The 17,371-nt window shown below is 40.3% G+C and overlaps 1 protein-coding gene and 1 long non-coding RNA gene across 9 annotated transcripts in view; both read left to right on the forward strand.

Annotated features, from left to right (window-relative positions):
- LOC143260546 (uncharacterized) overlaps positions 1 to 13,182 on the forward strand; it is a 36,434-nt gene extending 23,252 nt beyond the window's left edge. The window contains exon 2 of the long non-coding RNA XR_013034824.1: positions 11,330 to 13,182. This is a non-coding gene — a long non-coding RNA (uncharacterized LOC143260546). The remainder of the gene's footprint in view (positions 1 to 11,329) is intronic.
- inaE (inactivation no afterpotential E) overlaps positions 1 to 17,371 on the forward strand; it is a 146,322-nt gene that overhangs the window by 50,045 nt on the left and 78,906 nt on the right. The window lies entirely within an intron of this gene.

Here is a 17,371-nt window from a genome sequence, read left to right on the forward strand (position 1 = left end):
CGATAAGACACGATCGCTTTCCGCAAAGCATTCATGGCTTCGCGATTTCATTCGAACAGCAGACCCCATATTATATTTGCATCACAAAAATTGCTGTTTTTTCTTTATTAAATTGTTGTCCAGAAATTTCATTCTGTTTTGTGATTGAACCGGAAGCTAGCTAAGCGTAAAATTGTTTCCAGGTATTTTTTGTAATTAAAAAAAAAGATTATTCTCGTTCAAACACCGTCAAATAACGTCACACCAGCAAAATACCAATTAAAATGAGTATGCCTTTGTCAGGAGTTTTGTCCGACAACGTCGTACAAGAAGGTGAACAATCGAAGCAAATGCATTTGTATTTATTTTTGTTCAAACAACGTAAAACAACGTCAAACAACGTCAAACAACGTCGTACAAGCAAAATAACAATTGAAAGAAGTGTGCTTTTGTTAAGAGTTTTATCCAACAACGTAGTACAAGAAGAGGAACAATCGAAGCAAATGCATTTGTATTTATTTTTGTTCAAACAATGTCAAACAAAGCATTTAAATCAAATAGATTTATAATTATTATCATTCGTACAAGAAGAAATCACAATTAAAACGAGTGCATTTGAAATTATTTTAGTTCAAACAGTGTCAAACGCCGTCATACAAGCAGAATCGCAATTAAAACAAATGCATTTGTAATTATTTTCGTTCAAACAGTGTCAAACGACGTCATACAAGCAGCGTCACAATTAAAACAAATTTATTTATTATTATTCGACCAACAACGTTATACAAGAACAAACCTTTCGAACCGCGCGATTTTTCTATCTTCGTGAGGGACAGAATTACGATCGATCGATGATTCAGTTGCACTGATTAAAGCACTGTACTTCTGCGCGACCTAGACGGCACTAAATATCTTGGAAAGCATTCGGAAGCAATTCTAGCTGCGGAATGGCACCGAGAGACTCGTGCCGACGATTTTTATGCTCCCTTAGTGATTCACTAAATTTGCTCGGACAGGACTTAGCCAGCCCTCCGGTGCACGGAGGCTCTGGCGGGATCACGAAGAAAATTATTGTTCTTTCGGTCCCTCCCGGAATTCCGGAAATTTCTCTCCCGTAGCCGTTCAATTAGATAAACTGTCTGTTTTATTAACACATTAACCGGGTATTTACTTACTTACTAACTCACTCACTTATTTACTTACTTACTAATTAACAGACTGACTGACTAATTTATTTATTTACCGACTAACGATATAACTAACTAACTAACTTACTTATTATCCAACTATCTTACATACTTGCTAAGTAATTATCTCACTTGCTTATTTTACTGATTGACTGATTTACTAACTCACTTACTAATTAACCCACTCATTTACTTACATACTAACTAACTTACTTAGTTACTTACTAATTATATTATTTATTTGTTAATTAACTTACTTACTCACTTACTTACTTATTGACTTACTTGCCACCTAACTGACTAACTGACTAACTTACTAATAAACTAACTAACTTGGGTTACTTACTACTCAACTAACTTACTTACATACTTACTAATTAACTTACTCAATTATTTACTATTTATTTACTTATTTACTTGCTAAGTAAGTAACTTATTTATTTACTTACTTGCTGGCTTGCTAAGTAATTAACTCACTTATTTATTTGCTTGCTAAGCAATTAACTTGCTTACTTGCTTGCTTGCTAAGCAATTGACTTACTTACTTGCTTGCTAAGCAATTAACTTACTTACTTGTTTGCTAAGTAATTAACTTACTTGCATGCTAAGCAATTAACTTACTTACTTGCTTGCTAAGCAATTAACTTACTTACTTGTTTGCTAAGTAATTAACTTACTTGCTTGCTAAGCAATTAACTTACTTACTTGCTTGCTAAGTAATTAACTTACTTACTTGCTTGCTAAGCAATTAACTTATTTACTTGCTTGCTAAGTAGTTAACTTACTTACTTGCATGCTAAGCAATTTACTTACTTACTTGCTTGCTAAGTAATCAACTTACTTACTCATTTTCTTGGGTGCCAAGTAATTAACTTAAATTCTTACAAAATAACTAACTAACTTACTAATAAACTAAATATCCTTGCACCACCAAAATGTACATCTTAATATCTCAGTTTCTGTATCGCGGAATCTCATCTGGCCTCATTCAAATCTTTTCGTCCAGCGAAGAGTATCTGTCCACGAAAGATACAAACGGAAGATTGAAGTCCCAATCGAACGTTTTCTGTCAGTTTACCGTCTCGGGATTCGTCACGTAGCACCGAACCCCACCGGCGAAGTGGGTATTAAAACCGTGGCTTGCATCTCAACGAGTAACCTTGCACCAAGTCGTCTGGCCACAATGAAGCCATCTTCCCCGACGCGTAACTACAAACTCCACAAAAAAAAGTTCATTCGATTCTCCCGCTAATTCCAACGTTACGTTTCCCGATTCCCCTCTACGCCATTCGAATGACGCTAATCACCGGTTAATCGAATAAGGATCACGTTGATAGAGTTTCAAAACCAAGCGAGTACGAGCACGTTGTACGGCTGCCGGGGCGGAGGGACGGACTGCAGGGTCGACGACTCTCTGAAATAAATCTCTGTCTCGAATTACAGCATGCGAAAAGTGCGCCCGGGATGTCTCGTTCCAATGTCCCGCGGTGCGCGGGTGTCGAAACGATTTTTTTTTCAAGTATGATGCATGTAGTAAATTCTCACAAATTTTACCTCAGCTTCTAAACAAAAATGGACAATTTGGGAAGACGAGGCTCGTTTTTATAATTGTCCATTTTTGTCATACATCGTTCCGAAATTGTCATAAGCAGTTCCAAAGATGTCATAAGTTGTACCAAAGTTGTTATACATTGTTCCAATGTTGTCATACATTGTACCAAAATTGTCATAAGCTGTTCCAAAGTTGTCATAAACAGTTCCAAAGTTGTCATAAGATGTAAAATGGAGAAAACCGCAAAACTACCGTAATGCAACGTCGCATACGTCGTTTTAAAAATGTCTATGACACTGGATTGCTAAATTCATCGACAGTAACTTTACCTAAATTTTGGTCACTGTCCTAAAGTGGTCATAAGCTGTTCCCAAATTGTCATAAGCTGTTCCAAAGTTGTCATAAGCAGTTCCAAAGTTGTCCTACGTTGTTCTAAGGTTGTCCCATGTTGTTCCAAAGTTGTCATAAGATGTAAAATGGAAAAAACTGCAAAACTAGTGTGATGCAAGGTCGCATAAGTCATTTTAAAAATAGCTATGACACTTGATTGTAAAATTCATGGACAGTAACATTACGTAAATTTTGGTCACTGTCCTAAAGTGGTCATAAGCTGTTCCCAAATTGTCATAAGCTGTTCCAAAGTTGTCATAAGCAATTCCAAAGTTGTCATAAGCTCTTCGAAAGCAGTCAAATGCAGTTCCAAAGTTGTCACAAGCAGTACCAAAGTTGTCAAATCGCAGTTTCAAGGTAGCCCTTCACGTTCCAGCCAGCACCATTCGCCCTGTTTAAATCCCAACGAACGACCTCAAAGTCTTCCTAAACCTATCATAAACTAACCAACACCGTTCCTCTCCTGCCGGAAGCCTCGACGGGCCGACTAGAGGACTGCATCAAACCGCTGCTCGAATTTCCCCGGGCTGCGCCGCGGCAGCGTTGAAGTGTCCACTTCGTCAGGATTGGCCTGGATGTCCCTTTCACAGCGAAGAGCACAGTGGCGGCCGCTCTTCTTGCCCGGTCGGTGGCCGTGATATCCGTCCGCGAGGTTGCAGCTCTTTCGCTGCGCTCGCTAAATGAGCCTACTGTGTGTTCGTTCGAGTTCCCTCTCGCATCCGCTTCTTGCGCTATCTGCCGAACGCCACTTGGAGCCGCGGAAGAAAACAATTAATCCGCGAAATTCAGCCCGGTGTGGCTCCGTTAGACTGCGCGATCCCGCAGCCGAAACCGCTAAGCCGGGGTCCGGGTATTATTCGCTGCATTCATCATTCGCTGCTACGATCCGGACGCGCACGCTCGCGCTCATCCGTTTATCTACGGCCGCCATTCTACGCGTGCTTTCGTCGATTGTTCCTGGCCGGCCTCGGCTCGGGACCCTTGTCTGAGCTTTGCCGAGGAGCCGGTAATGGATGGCGCGATGTAAAACATGTGGGAACCCGCCGTAGGAACATGTGGGAATGGGGTAACAAGATTAACGAGGGAGCTGTGGATGATCGGGACTGAAAGGTTTAAGTTTCAGCGCGGTACTCCGAGAGCTAACGATAGCTGTGTTTCCATTCGTTGGGATAATGTGACGGCCGTGTAGTTGCAGTTAATTATGAATCTGCGAAGGAGATCGTGTCTTTGATTGAACCGTTCGCGTGTGATACGTGCTCGGATAATAGGGGTTAGACTTTTCTTTGGGGGTTTCTATTGTTTTGGCTTTTCAATGTACGTTACGATGGATTTTGTCGAGAAAAGTCCAAAAATCGAAACACCGAATCTAGGAATTCATTTGTTAAAAAGTTATGCGCGTCCAAAGTTACATCAAAGCTAGACTTTTCATTGGGGGTTTCTATTGTTTGAGCTTTTCAATGTACGTTCCGATGGATTTCGTCGAGAAGAGTCTAAAAATCGAAGCCCCGAATGTAGGAATTCATTCGTTAAAAAGTTATGCGTGTCCAAAGTTATGTTAAGGCCTGCCCTTTTCCTTGGGGTGGTTTTCCTTGGAAGGTGAATTCAGGACTTAATTCAATTACATTCCTAGATTCGGGACTTCGATGTTTCGACTTTTATCAACAAAATCCATTGGAACGTATACTGGAAAGTCAAAAAATTAGAAACCCCCAAGGAAAAGTTTGATCGAGATTTCAGAGTTAAGATTATATAATATATATATAAGATTATATAATTAAGTTAGAGAAACTATTTTGAATTCAGAGTTAAAATGGCTTCGAGTGCAAAGGATTAAGATCGTCATGGCTATCATGAACTTTCCGCAAAAGTGACCTTGACCATATTTTTCAAGGTCATGTTTTTTAAATGATAGCATCCTATCCTACTCGTCGAGAGGAGTAAACTTGCAAAAGGAACCATATATCCCAAAGCAACTATTTCGTTGTAATTAAATTTTTGAACATTTGCCGATTGAATTCCATTTATAGTAACTTACGTGCGCCACATAACCGTCGCTAGGATTTTTCAAGCAATTTCCGACAGTCCAACAAAAAAATGTTCCGAATGAAAGTTAATCAGTACATAACCGGCTATATATTGAAAAATAACAAACTTCAAAAACCATTGTTTTTCTACTAAAACTCAAGGTCATCTTGACTGTTCTAAATGGCACCCTGAATTTTCGACTGTGTAGGGTAATTGCCGATGAAAAAATGAATTCAACTACCTACTACACCGTGACCTTCAGACGACCCTGACTTCAATAATTTAGAATTGTACAACAGAGACTGTCTGTTATAAATTTGTTTTGAAAATTATGCTCTTGATGCTGAAGAAATATGCACAGAGTAGAAGTAACCAGATTAACAGAAGCGTCTATTAATTATTATTGTTAAGTATCGTTAAGTAACTATGGAAGATCAGGATAAAAAGGGTTTGACGTGTGAATTATGTGTTTGAAGATGGTCTAAGCTAATCAAGAAGTCGAGGACGTTTAAATAATAATATAGTGTACAATCACGACGATTACAATTAGTGTTTATGTGCACAAAAGATCGTGTTACGTTTGGTTGTGTATGAATGAAGACTTCAGACAGGAAGAAATCTATTCAATCTCGATGGAAGTGAAAAAGTGCTGGACTAGTTTGTAAACAAATATCTGCGATGGTGCACGATTTATTGCTGTTTGACCTTGTTTGCCCATGTTTGACCATGTTTGACCAAGTTTGCTAACTCCAAACAATCGAGACACCTCGAATCCGTTTCTCGATTGGCCACCACCAGCTGACCCGGCACGAAGTTCAGATGGATTTGCGCCGGATAGAGAGATAATTTCTGTAAAACTGTGGAGGACGGCTTGGTCTTCGTCATCAGATTCTTCGTGAAGACGGATCGGCCTTCGGGAGCCGGCCGTTAATCCGTTCGCCGTTTCACGGTCGACCCCCGATTGAATTAACGCCCTCGGTGACTAGCCAATCGATAACCATTTACCGAAGAACTCGATTATAAATCCGTGTCATTTGTTCCGCTGACGCGGCTGTAACACAGCGTCCTTCTGGAAACGGCGAGCGAACGCCACTATACCGCGTCTAACCGAACGGCTATTAATTTCGGGAAACTTGTTCATACTCCGTGGAAACTCGATTACGTTATTTGGAAACGTATGCGGATCGATTGATCGCGTCTGCTGAGTGCACTGCGGCGGCGGCAGAAGAGGTCGGTACGTTGTTTATCCGGTCCGCCGAGTACCCGAATGTGATTGATCGACGCAACTGCGGCAACCGACTGCACAAACTCGGCCGTGCTCCACAATGCCCAATGGGAACCAGCAAAATATCGTCGGTACGCATTGCGTAATTTTTAGAGCTGGTGAGCTTCCAGTGAAATCTGAGCCTCAAGTTTGTAGGGGGGTTGGAATGTTTGTTTCAGCATGATTCTTGGTTTGGCTTAGTTTGTTTCGTTTTGTCGGTTAGACAGTTTGTTTCAGTTTGAGTCTCAGTTTGGCTTAGTTTATTTCAGTTTGAGTCTCAATTTGACTCAGTTTGTTTCACTTTGTCAGTTAGCCAGTTTGTTTCAGTCTAATTCTCAGTTTGGCTTAATTTGTTTCACTTTGTCAATTAGTCAGTTTGTTTCAGTTTGATTCCCAAATTGCCATAGTTTGTTTCACTTTGTCAGTTAATCAGTTTGTTTTAGTTTGAGTTCCACTTTGGCTTCATTTGTTCCACTTTGCCAGTTTGTTTCAGTTTGAGTCTCAGTTTGCCTTAATTTGTTTCACTTTGTTAGTTAGCCAGTTTGTTTCACTCTGATTCTCAGTTTGGTTTAATCTGTTTCACTTTATTAATTAGTTAGTTTGTTTCAGTTTGATTCCCAAATTGACACAGTTTTTTTTCATTTTATCAGTTTGTTTCAGTTTGACTCTCAATTTAGCTCAGTTTGTTTCACTTTGTCAGTTAGTCAGTTTGATTTACTTTGTCAGTTAATCAGTTTGTTTCACTTTGTCAGTTAGTCAATTTATTTCAATTTGAGTCTCAATTTGGTTTAATTTGTTTTACTTTGTTAGTTAATCAGTTTATTTCAGTTTGATTCTGAGTTTCTTTCACTTTGTCTGTTTGTTCCAGTTTGATTCTCAGTTTGGCTCAGTTTGATGCTCAGTTTACTTCAGTTTGTTTTTCAGTTTGCTTCAGTTTGATTCTCAGTTTGACTCAGATTAATTCTCAGTTTGTTTCAGTTTGTTTGTCAATATAAAACAGTTTGCCACTTTGGTTCAGTTTGATTCTCAGTTTGTCTCGCTTTGTTTGTCAATTTGTTTCATTGTTTGTTACTTTGTTTCAGTTTGTTTGTCTGTTTGTTTCAGTTTGTTTAATCGTGTCTGTTTGTTTTAGTTTGTTTAATTGGGTCTGTTTGTCTCAGTTTGTTTAATTTTTTTTGTTAGTTTCAGTTTGTTTAATTGTGTTTGTCTGTTTGTTTCAGTTTGTTTGTTTCAGTTCGTTTGTCTGTTTGTTTCAGTCCGTTTGTCTGTTTGTTCGTCAGTTCGTTTCACTTTGTCAGTTTGTTTTAGCCTGTTTCTATCAAACATTAAATTACATCACGTTACATTCCATCATACATCGATTTCCTAAAATACATACAAAAACAGTGTAACCAGTAAAAGCGATCTAAATTCTTGCGAACAAAAATTCCACCAACAAATCAGGCTACCCAAGTACGTATAAACTACATGTAGATCGCAAACGACATTATACATACCATGCAAATGACGGCGCGCCGTCGTTAATATTTATGCACAATAATTTACGAAAGCTATGCAAACTGCGTCAGCGAAGATACAGATAGGTCAGACCAACGGGCACAAAAAGTATTCCGAGCACGGAAATACCGTGTACCCGTTGTTCCACGTTGCGGGACTTTCCCCGCACGTTCTACGGTGAAATCGATCGGACAAGCTCGTTGCATCGGTGTCGCAGTCGCCGTAACCTGCGCGGCTGATTAAAAAGTTTCGATTTTTCGAAGCGCCGATACACCTTCGTGCCGGTCTCAGAACGGACCGAGGGCACGACGATAGCCGAGGGAAGTCGATAAAATACGAGTTTCATCGTTCGCCCGGACATTTCTCGGCACCGTGGACCCAATAATCCCGTCGACGATAGTAAACGTAATCCACACGGAAGACCTGTTTCCGATACCTTGGCCAGCGTCGCGTCACCGGCACCGTGCTCCGCGGGCAAACAATAATCTGCGGTCGAAATTCAATTTCTCAGCTTTCGTATTTACGCGACGTTTTCTCGTCGTTGCGTATCTCACAATTCCTTGGGAATTTCGTTGGGAACAATTGTAAAAACAAATATATGAAATCAAAATTGGAATATCAAAATGCACGTTCTTCCTGTACTTTTACGTGCGTGAGCACTTGTAGGCTTTTAGTCTCTGTAAACGAAGGAATTTGTTCTCGTTCACTTTTCTATTTTTCGTCCATTAGAATGTAAAAAGCTTCTAAGAAGAATTTCGTTTTATATAAAAAGATATTCAGGGCCTGAGAATTCGTAGTGATCGTTTCGTATATATGGATATACAGCGGGTCCCATAATTATGTAACAGTCAGGAAAGGGGTAATAGCTGAGATCATTTGAAGTAACTTTTTCCTTAGCGGAAATGCAATCCGCCGCTTCGTTAAGGAGTTATTAACGAAAAACGCGGACCAATCGGAGAGCGAGTGAGGCCGGTGCCCCGCCCTCGCGGCCAATGCCGCGTTGCGCCGGCCGTCTGACGCAGCGGCAGCGGTTGCGAGGGCGGGGCGTCAGTCTTTTTCGTTAATAACTCGTGAACAAAGCCTCGTAGAACATTTTCGCTAAGGAAAATGTTACTTCAAATGACCTCAGCAATCATCCTTTTCCGGGTGTCAATATAATTATGGGACACCCTGTATATTTGATCTCGGAATATCCTAGCCAACGTCGGGACGACTTCAACAACCCATCGTACCATAACCTTAAACCAAGAAACGTCTCAAACACACGTTCGTCTAAATTATAAATAATAAGAAATGAATAATAATAATTATCACAGGCAGAGCATCTCAAAAAGCAGAAATCATAAATAAGCAGATCAGAGATTATAAATCGGCAGATCAGTAATTATAAATCGTTTAAAGTTATACATATTCTGGATATTCTGGGTCAAGACTGACCCTAGCACCGACCCCGTTTCACCGACAGCTACGAAGATCCGAGTGAACCGCTCGACGATCTAACATGGGCTACTTTAACGTCTGCCAACTGATCCGGAGCACCGGCGACGCTTTGAAATGGTCTCAGAAGATACGCTATGGCTTCCCGAGATCTTCCCCCTCAGCGATTCCGAACGTCCTGACGCAATCGACTGACGTTGCCTAACGGGTTCACGGCAAATAACTCGAGGATCAACGGTGTTCTTCAACGGAGTATTATCGTCCAGTCTACAGTGAAGATGAAATCTTCACGAGCATTATCTGGCTGCTATTCAGGTTTTCAGATCTAGGACAAATTTGGTAGAACTGATTTGGTAGGACAGGTTTAATAGAATAATATTGGTAGAACAGATGTGGCAGAATAAATTTGGTAGAACAGATTTGGAAGAACAGTTTTGGTAGTACGAATTTGGTAAAACATAGTTGATAGAAAAATTTTGGTAGAACTGATTAGGTACAACAGATTTGGTAAGACAGATTTGGTAGAACAATTTTGGTAGGACAAATTTTGTAGATCTGATTAAGTACAACAGATTTGGTAGAACAAATTTGGTAGAACAATTTTGGTAGAACAATTTTGGTAGAACAAATTTGGTACAACAATTTTGGTACAACAGATTTGGTAGAACAATTTTGGTAGATCAGATTGATAGGACAGATATGGCAGAATAAATTCGGTAAAATAAATTTGGAAGCACAATTTTGGTAGAACATATTTGTAGAACAAAGGAAGAATAAATTTGGTATTTTTCAATGCATAAATATATTAAGAAATATTAAACGGTCTGCGATGGAAAATTAGATTTAAGACAGACTCTGCTAGTTAGCTCTACTGTAGAGTCCTCCAGCTGACCCAAGTCGCAACGCACCGTTTGCGTTTCTTTTCCACCGTCATTTTTGCACACCTGTTACAAGCTTCTACAAAGTCCAAGCAATTCTCCAGAGTCTACGAAGTGTTTTTAGCTGGCTCAGACAATTAAATACTTCAGAACTGTCGAGGTTCCCGGGGAACCCGAAACCCCAAAACTGCTCGAATCCTCTTGATAGACCCGGAGGACCTCTATATGCCCTCGGCGCTCTCTTGGTAGACCCCAGCAGTCATCGAGGGCCTCCCCAGAGAGAACTCTCCAGCTCGTTGTGGCAATTCAGAATGGAAATGTTGTAGTACACAGCCCTATGCAGTCCTATGCAGTCCTATGCAGTCCTATGCAGTCCTATGCAGTCCTATGCAGTCCTATACAGCCCTATGCAGGCTATTTAAAGACAGTCGAAGGTCCACCCTCGTTGGAACCTTTGTACAAGACTCTTGGACGATAATACTGCTCCCCTTAACGGTAATGGCCTCGTGTTTGCGCATTTATGGGATATGCAAGGTTGCCAAAGCAAGGAAACTGTATTCTACAAAAATTAATTCAAGCGCTGCACTGCGTTTTCTCGGCTAAATTGTAGGATAAGTGTGTTTTATAGCGTGTAATTTTCTAAAAATGAATCTCGTAACTTTTTTATATGTTTAATATTGATAATTTATGACATACAAGTAACAGCAATCGCAGTTTTAATTCATCCATTGACTTTTGATATACGGAAGCTTATAGAAACATCGAGTCTTATGAAATACTCGTAACGGCAGCTATGAAAACGCCGATTCGAAAGGCATTTATATTTTGGTAATTAATAGTAAACTATTCATTTCAGCGTTACTTTTAAATAAAATAATCATTACTTTGATAAAAAATCGACATACACTGTCATCTATCATCAAATATTATTTTCTAACAAAGTATTTGTCGCATAGTTTTTTACTATGTCTGTACATTACCGCGGTGCTTTACCGAACTACGTACCATAACCTATACAACAAGCGTAGTTCTCGAGGAGCCGGAGCGAGAGCGCGCTTGATCGTAGAGTGCATATATGCCTAATTTGTAAAGTGCTACAGTGAGAATATCTTGATCCTAGGAATTGTAGCTGTGTATGTACATTTGAAAGAAAATGGGGGAAAAGTACAAAGGAAGAAGTCAAAGGAAAGAGAACAAAAAAATATCGAACGACATGAAGAAAAGGAAAAATGTAAGGTTATGCTGCCCTGAGGAAAACGTGGCGTTGGCCGTGCAAGAAATTCGTGGGGGAAACTCTGTTGCACAAATATCTTGGAAATATAAGTAATCGAAATGTCCACAGTATGTATTTGACACGAAATAATCGGAACGTCTGCAGTATTTGTCACGAAATAATCGCAACGTCTGCAGTATTCAATTCGAAGTAACGAACACATAACCGCGATAATGTATGCACGCGTATGGTTTCTTTACATTACGCTTTTCAATGAAATACGTGCGTTCAGAGGTCGAATATTTTGTGAAAAGTAAATGTTCAAGTTAAAGAATAATAGGTGTAGCTCAAGTTGCCAATTTATTGGCGTAAAATTATTATATTATTATTTGTATATTTTATATTATATATTATATATATACATTATTATTATATATTATATATATACATTATTATTATATATTATATTATATATATAATTATTATATTTTCTCTGTCAAAGTTCGCCTTCATTGAGAAATCTATAGTAATAACCTACACTCACCTTAGCGATCGTGCTCGGTGTTGACGTAGCTGTTTTGCTTGTTTTTACTATTGAAATCCGGATCATTGAAATTCCCATTCATTCGATCGCGCGACTGCTCGCTGAATGTCTCATTCAGTCGATTATTCAACTAATTTCTCACTCACGCACAATTGCACATTGTAAACACACGCTCGGGTTTCGATCGCGTCTGTTGCTCGTCGATCGCTCGAAAGCTGATAGAGGTCGCGATAAGATCAAAACAGAGGAGCAGCGCTGCTTTCGTTGTGACTAAGAATTAATATCGAAATTGCGGCGATTCCAATGGATACGGTGGAACGTCTTCGTGATGCTGTCGTCCAGAAATAATTACAGTGGTGTGTGTGTGTGTGTGTGTGTGTGTGTGTGTGTATGTGTGTGTGTGTGTGTGTGTGTGTGTGTGTGTGTGTGTGTGTGTGTGTGTGTGTGTGTGTGTGTGTGTGTGAATAATTATAGACTCGATGAAATTATTACAAACAAGTATAGCTTTTTTTTGGTTTATTAATTGTAATTGATACATTTTATTATACTTCTCATGCAGATATCAGCAACAATGTAAAGGTTACATCGAATCTATAATTATTCGCACACCACTATAATTATCTAGAGCAGGGGTGTCAAATAAAATAGAAATGTGAATTAGAAAGTTTGAAAGTAGTCTCGGTCAATAAAATTTCTCCCGAAATAGGAAAGATAGTATCAGAGAAGAGATGTCAAGTATCAGGACGTAAAGAATAATTTAACTTTATATATGTTTATTACAATGTACTAGTCAAAATAAAAATATTTGTTTCTATGAACAGTGACTTTTTTTTGCGGTCCACCTAAAGTTAAGCATTGTTTATTTGGCCCAAGTTAGCTTTTGAGTTTGACACCCCTGATCTAGAGAGTTACACCTAGAGACGTTACCCCTAATTTTAAACCAATCAAATCGATCCTCTATGGCTTTCTGTCCAGGCGAATTTAAATAAATAATAATAAAATGATAACATTTGTATCGATTACATTAAATATATACTCAACCTACTTAATTGAAAAATAAACGATCTCTACGAACTTTCAGGCACTGAGGCAAAATTAATGAACAAATCTTTCGGACAAAAGTATTCGATCAACAATAAATTGTGTTAATGCAAGTCTGTACAAAGTTTTTATTCGACAAAATATAAAGGCGACGACAATTTTTTTTCTTATGAAATCATATAATCTTTTTTATGCAAATCGATGCATTTTTGTATTCTCTTTGACAAATTATCGAGGCATTTCGATCGAAAAATTGATTAGTTTAGAAGTTACGATTTTTGTCCGGGAACGCCCATTTAACCGTCCCACGGTACGTCGCCGCGACGGAATCGAAGCTGACGTCGATCCTTCGGCAAAGTAATCCGCGATTTCCTCCACCTCGAGCGTCGTCCCCGGACGTTTTTTCTTTGGAGAGAAGTTCGTCCAAACAATTCTCGATGCGCGGCGCGGCGCCCGCTCGCGATCCCTCATTATTCCGGTAAAAAACTAACCGACGACGTCGCCGCGGCTTTGCCAGCAAGTTGCCGCATAAAAAACTCCGCGGCGGCGTTTCAGTTTAATTGCTCGGCCGGCATCGGCTTTGAAATAATGTCGTCGTCGCTCGGCGATGCACTTTGCCTGCTCCTTGAGCGAACGCGTGTCCTGGCACCGCCGTGGCGCGGCGCGACAACGTGGAAACCCGGGAGAGGAGGAGGGGGGGGGGGAGAGAAAAAGCGAAATCTGCGGCCATAAAACGCACAAAGGAAGATAATTCAACGACGCGCTGGGGAGCGCCGCTTTAAAATCGGTCCGCGAGCCAAAAGATGCTCGCGACAATACGCGCGGAACCGTTTGTGCCGCGAGCCGGCCGAACCCGCGACCATGTTTGTCATCCTGGTGCACGTAAATGGGCGAGCCAGCTCCTCAAAGGAACATTTCACCGGAAATAAAAGGCACGGCACGCCGACGACACCGATTTATCGGCGCGACAGGATTTTACGACGGTTTTTTTTTAACTGGTACAGTGGTGCACGGTTAAATTTACACGGAATCCGTGCGATTAAATTTACACGAGTCGGCACCGAGGATTCGTCCAAATGTAAAGGAACAGAAAATTACCGCAGTGAAAAGGAAGGAGATATCAATACAATTTCACGACTAATAAATGGATAAATATGCGAGAAAGATATTTTTATTGTCATTAATATCCATCTTACGTTATTTATTCTAGCATAAGCGGATAGCTGAGATTCTTCCGGTTAAAATGAGTCCGAACAGGATGGAAATCGCACTACTTTTACCCAAGAGCACATTGATATATACCGGGTGATCAAAATCACTTGGTCCTTCTGAACATTTCACTCGTTTGTTTTATAAAAACAATGTCAAGTATGTTCATTTCAATGTCCATTTTAAATGGTGTATATATTTTTATCATTACGAAGTTGTAACTAGATTCACGATCTACCCGATGTCCTATGACGCAGCGACCTTCGGGTGACCATGAATTCAAAAAGTTTTGACATCCGTATTCCCAAAGTTATGACTTTTCTTCGAACTAAAGACTATTTTGCTTCGATATTTTCGTTGAAAAGCAAGTAAAATATTGCGAAAGTGATCAAGTTATTTTGTACACCCTGTAGATCGCTTGTCGAATGATCTTAAAATAGCTAAAATCGATCTGATTTGCGTCGTGTTTGGACTCATTTTAATCGGCAGAATCTCAGCTATCCGTTGACGCTATAATCATAAAGATGAAGCGACAATTACTGAAAATGAACGTATCGAAACCTCGAGCGCTGCGATTCTCGCGCGTTAGAATGATAAGCACATCCACGGTGGCAGCAAGTTCCGGCGATCGAGCAGTTTATTTCCGCGGGATTTCTTAAAGTGTTTATTTGAACGCAAATGAGCCGGATGCGACGCGCATGAAAATTGCACCGCCAATAAAACGAACTAATGAGGGAGAAGCTGACGTCCGCGCCCGTTGGGAGTATCCTCGATGTTAAATATGCAGTAAACACCCGGCTCAAGAGGGTCGCTTTTGCAGTTGTAGCTTTTGCTGTGCCATGCTCGCCGCCTCTCGAAAATAATTGATTATTCGGAATGCGTACAGCGTTTTCAACAATCCAGAAGTGTTTAGACAGATTGCAAATCATTTTTACAGAAGATAAATTAGAAACTACCGGAAATACCGTGCTGTCATACTTACGCAAAAGTATTCTACGGTATCTCTTGTAATATAACCACGAATTCTTTATTATCCAAACACGTCGTATACAAGATTTTGCAGCATTCTATTTATACATGGAACGGGATGATTCCCGACGTAATTTGAAGCAACTTTTTCCTTTGCGAAAATCTTCTCCGAGCTTCCGTTGATGAGTTATTAACGAAAAACGACGACCAATTGGAGCGCGAGTTCAGCGCATGGCTTTCAGCACGGCCAGTGGCACGTCGCGCTAGCTATCGCGCAGGAACGCCCCCAGTCCTACTCGCCGTCTGATTGGTCCGCGTTTTTCGCTAATAACTCGTTAACGAAGCCGCGTAGAACGTTTTCGCTAAGGAAAAAGTTGCTTCGAATCGTCCGAGGAAGCTTTGTATCGCGTAAAATAAGAAATCTGCGACACCTTGTGTATAAATAAGAGTTCTCTACAATCGTAGAGATCGCAGCTCGATTTTCGTGCTCCAATTCATCAGTTCTGATGCGTTGAGATTAGTGGAAAAATCGGGGCGTAAATAGTTCTGCCGTGCACACCTTTGTCACGCGATAGAATCGCAAATCGCAAAGGCACACAATGTCCCGGAGCCGCGGCGCGGGCTTTCCCCGTGAGCAATAACTTTCCGCGTAATTAAACACATCGCCGGGCAAAAAAATATTTGCGCGGCGCCCGGCGCTTCCATTTTCTTTTCACCGCGCACACGAACCTTTTCACGCTTGTTCTGCCGAATGCCGGGCGAGTACCATGCGAGCCGGGCTCGTAAAAAAAACGTCGAAAAATGCAGGAACAGAAGCCGGAGACAGAGTCTCTGTTTTACCTGAACGGTTTCGCGGAGAATCGCGTTTGTAAAATCGTTCATAATCGCGTTCTGTCCCGGCAAATTCCGGGCGCTTTCGATGTTCTCGTTAGGTAATTTTTGGGGCCGTTTTTTTTCTTTTGGATTTCACAAAAATTCACGAATCCGCGATTCTTGTGAAGTGAATTTCAACACTGGTTCTAAATATTAATTAGGTTGAGATTATTATATTATTATATATTATTATTATTATGTTATTATATATTATTATTATTATGTCATTTTTTATATATTATTATTATTATATTATTATATATATGATATTATTAAATCAGGATAATATTAACCGGGTTGGGAGGATGATTGTGAAGCGTCCCTAACTTTTCTGAGGCTGGCGTTTGCATACGTTCAATCTAGGGAGTTCTGGGGGTCCCTAGTCGATCTCGACGCGGAAAGCGGAAAGTATTAAAGGCACCAGTCTTTTTTCGATTATGGAGCGCAAGTGTTCAGCAATCGAGAGGGGGACTATTGACGTTTGAAGGATTCCAGCAATACTTGAACGCTGCACACCGGGTGTCCCAGAAACACGGGCCAACCTTGAACAATTTTCACAAATATTTTAAATTCTATTTGTTCGCGATCCATATTATTTATCCATGGATTTGATTTCAGTTCTGGTCCTTTTTCACACACTATACATCATCGTACTGTAGAAAATAAAATTTCAAATTGTATCAGAAAAGTCGAAAGGTCTTTTTATTCCTGTTACGATTTTTCTACGGCACGCTTTCACAGTCATCGCTGCTCAAATGTATTCTCAGACGTTTTTCATGCACTATACACAATTGCACTATAGGAAACAAAATTTTTAAACAAATACAGAAGACACATTGTGCATACGCATCAGTAGCAGTATTAAAGAAAAGCCTCTACGCTCTTTCGAAAAATAGTTTCGTCCATTGTTAATGTATACAATACATAAAATATTAATATATAAAAAAGTATACAGTCGCGTATATATACTATACCAATAAATAGTCCGCCATCACATTTCCAAAAGTGTAAATTACGATCGAAATGTCCGAAGTACGTGGAAACGTGGGCAATAGTTTAACGACGATGGAAAATTTCCGCAAAACCGCGCGCCAAGATATCGCGCACGATGTTTCCATGCCACCCGGTGTGCAGTGTCAGCGGCGAATGGATTAAACCGGAGGAACACGTGTGCGTATCTCGGAAAAATAGCGCAGTTGAGCCACGACCTCCGTTACTTCTCTGGGCGCGGTATCGCCGTGAATTTTGCATGAAGACGATGCACCGGTAACCTTTCCAACGGCGGCGGCTGGCACCTGGGGAACATCTCGCGG

This window comes from Megalopta genalis, chromosome 14 (genome assembly GCF_051020955.1).
Source record: "Megalopta genalis isolate 19385.01 chromosome 14, iyMegGena1_principal, whole genome shotgun sequence".
Taxonomy (NCBI): domain Eukaryota; kingdom Metazoa; phylum Arthropoda; class Insecta; order Hymenoptera; family Halictidae; genus Megalopta; species Megalopta genalis.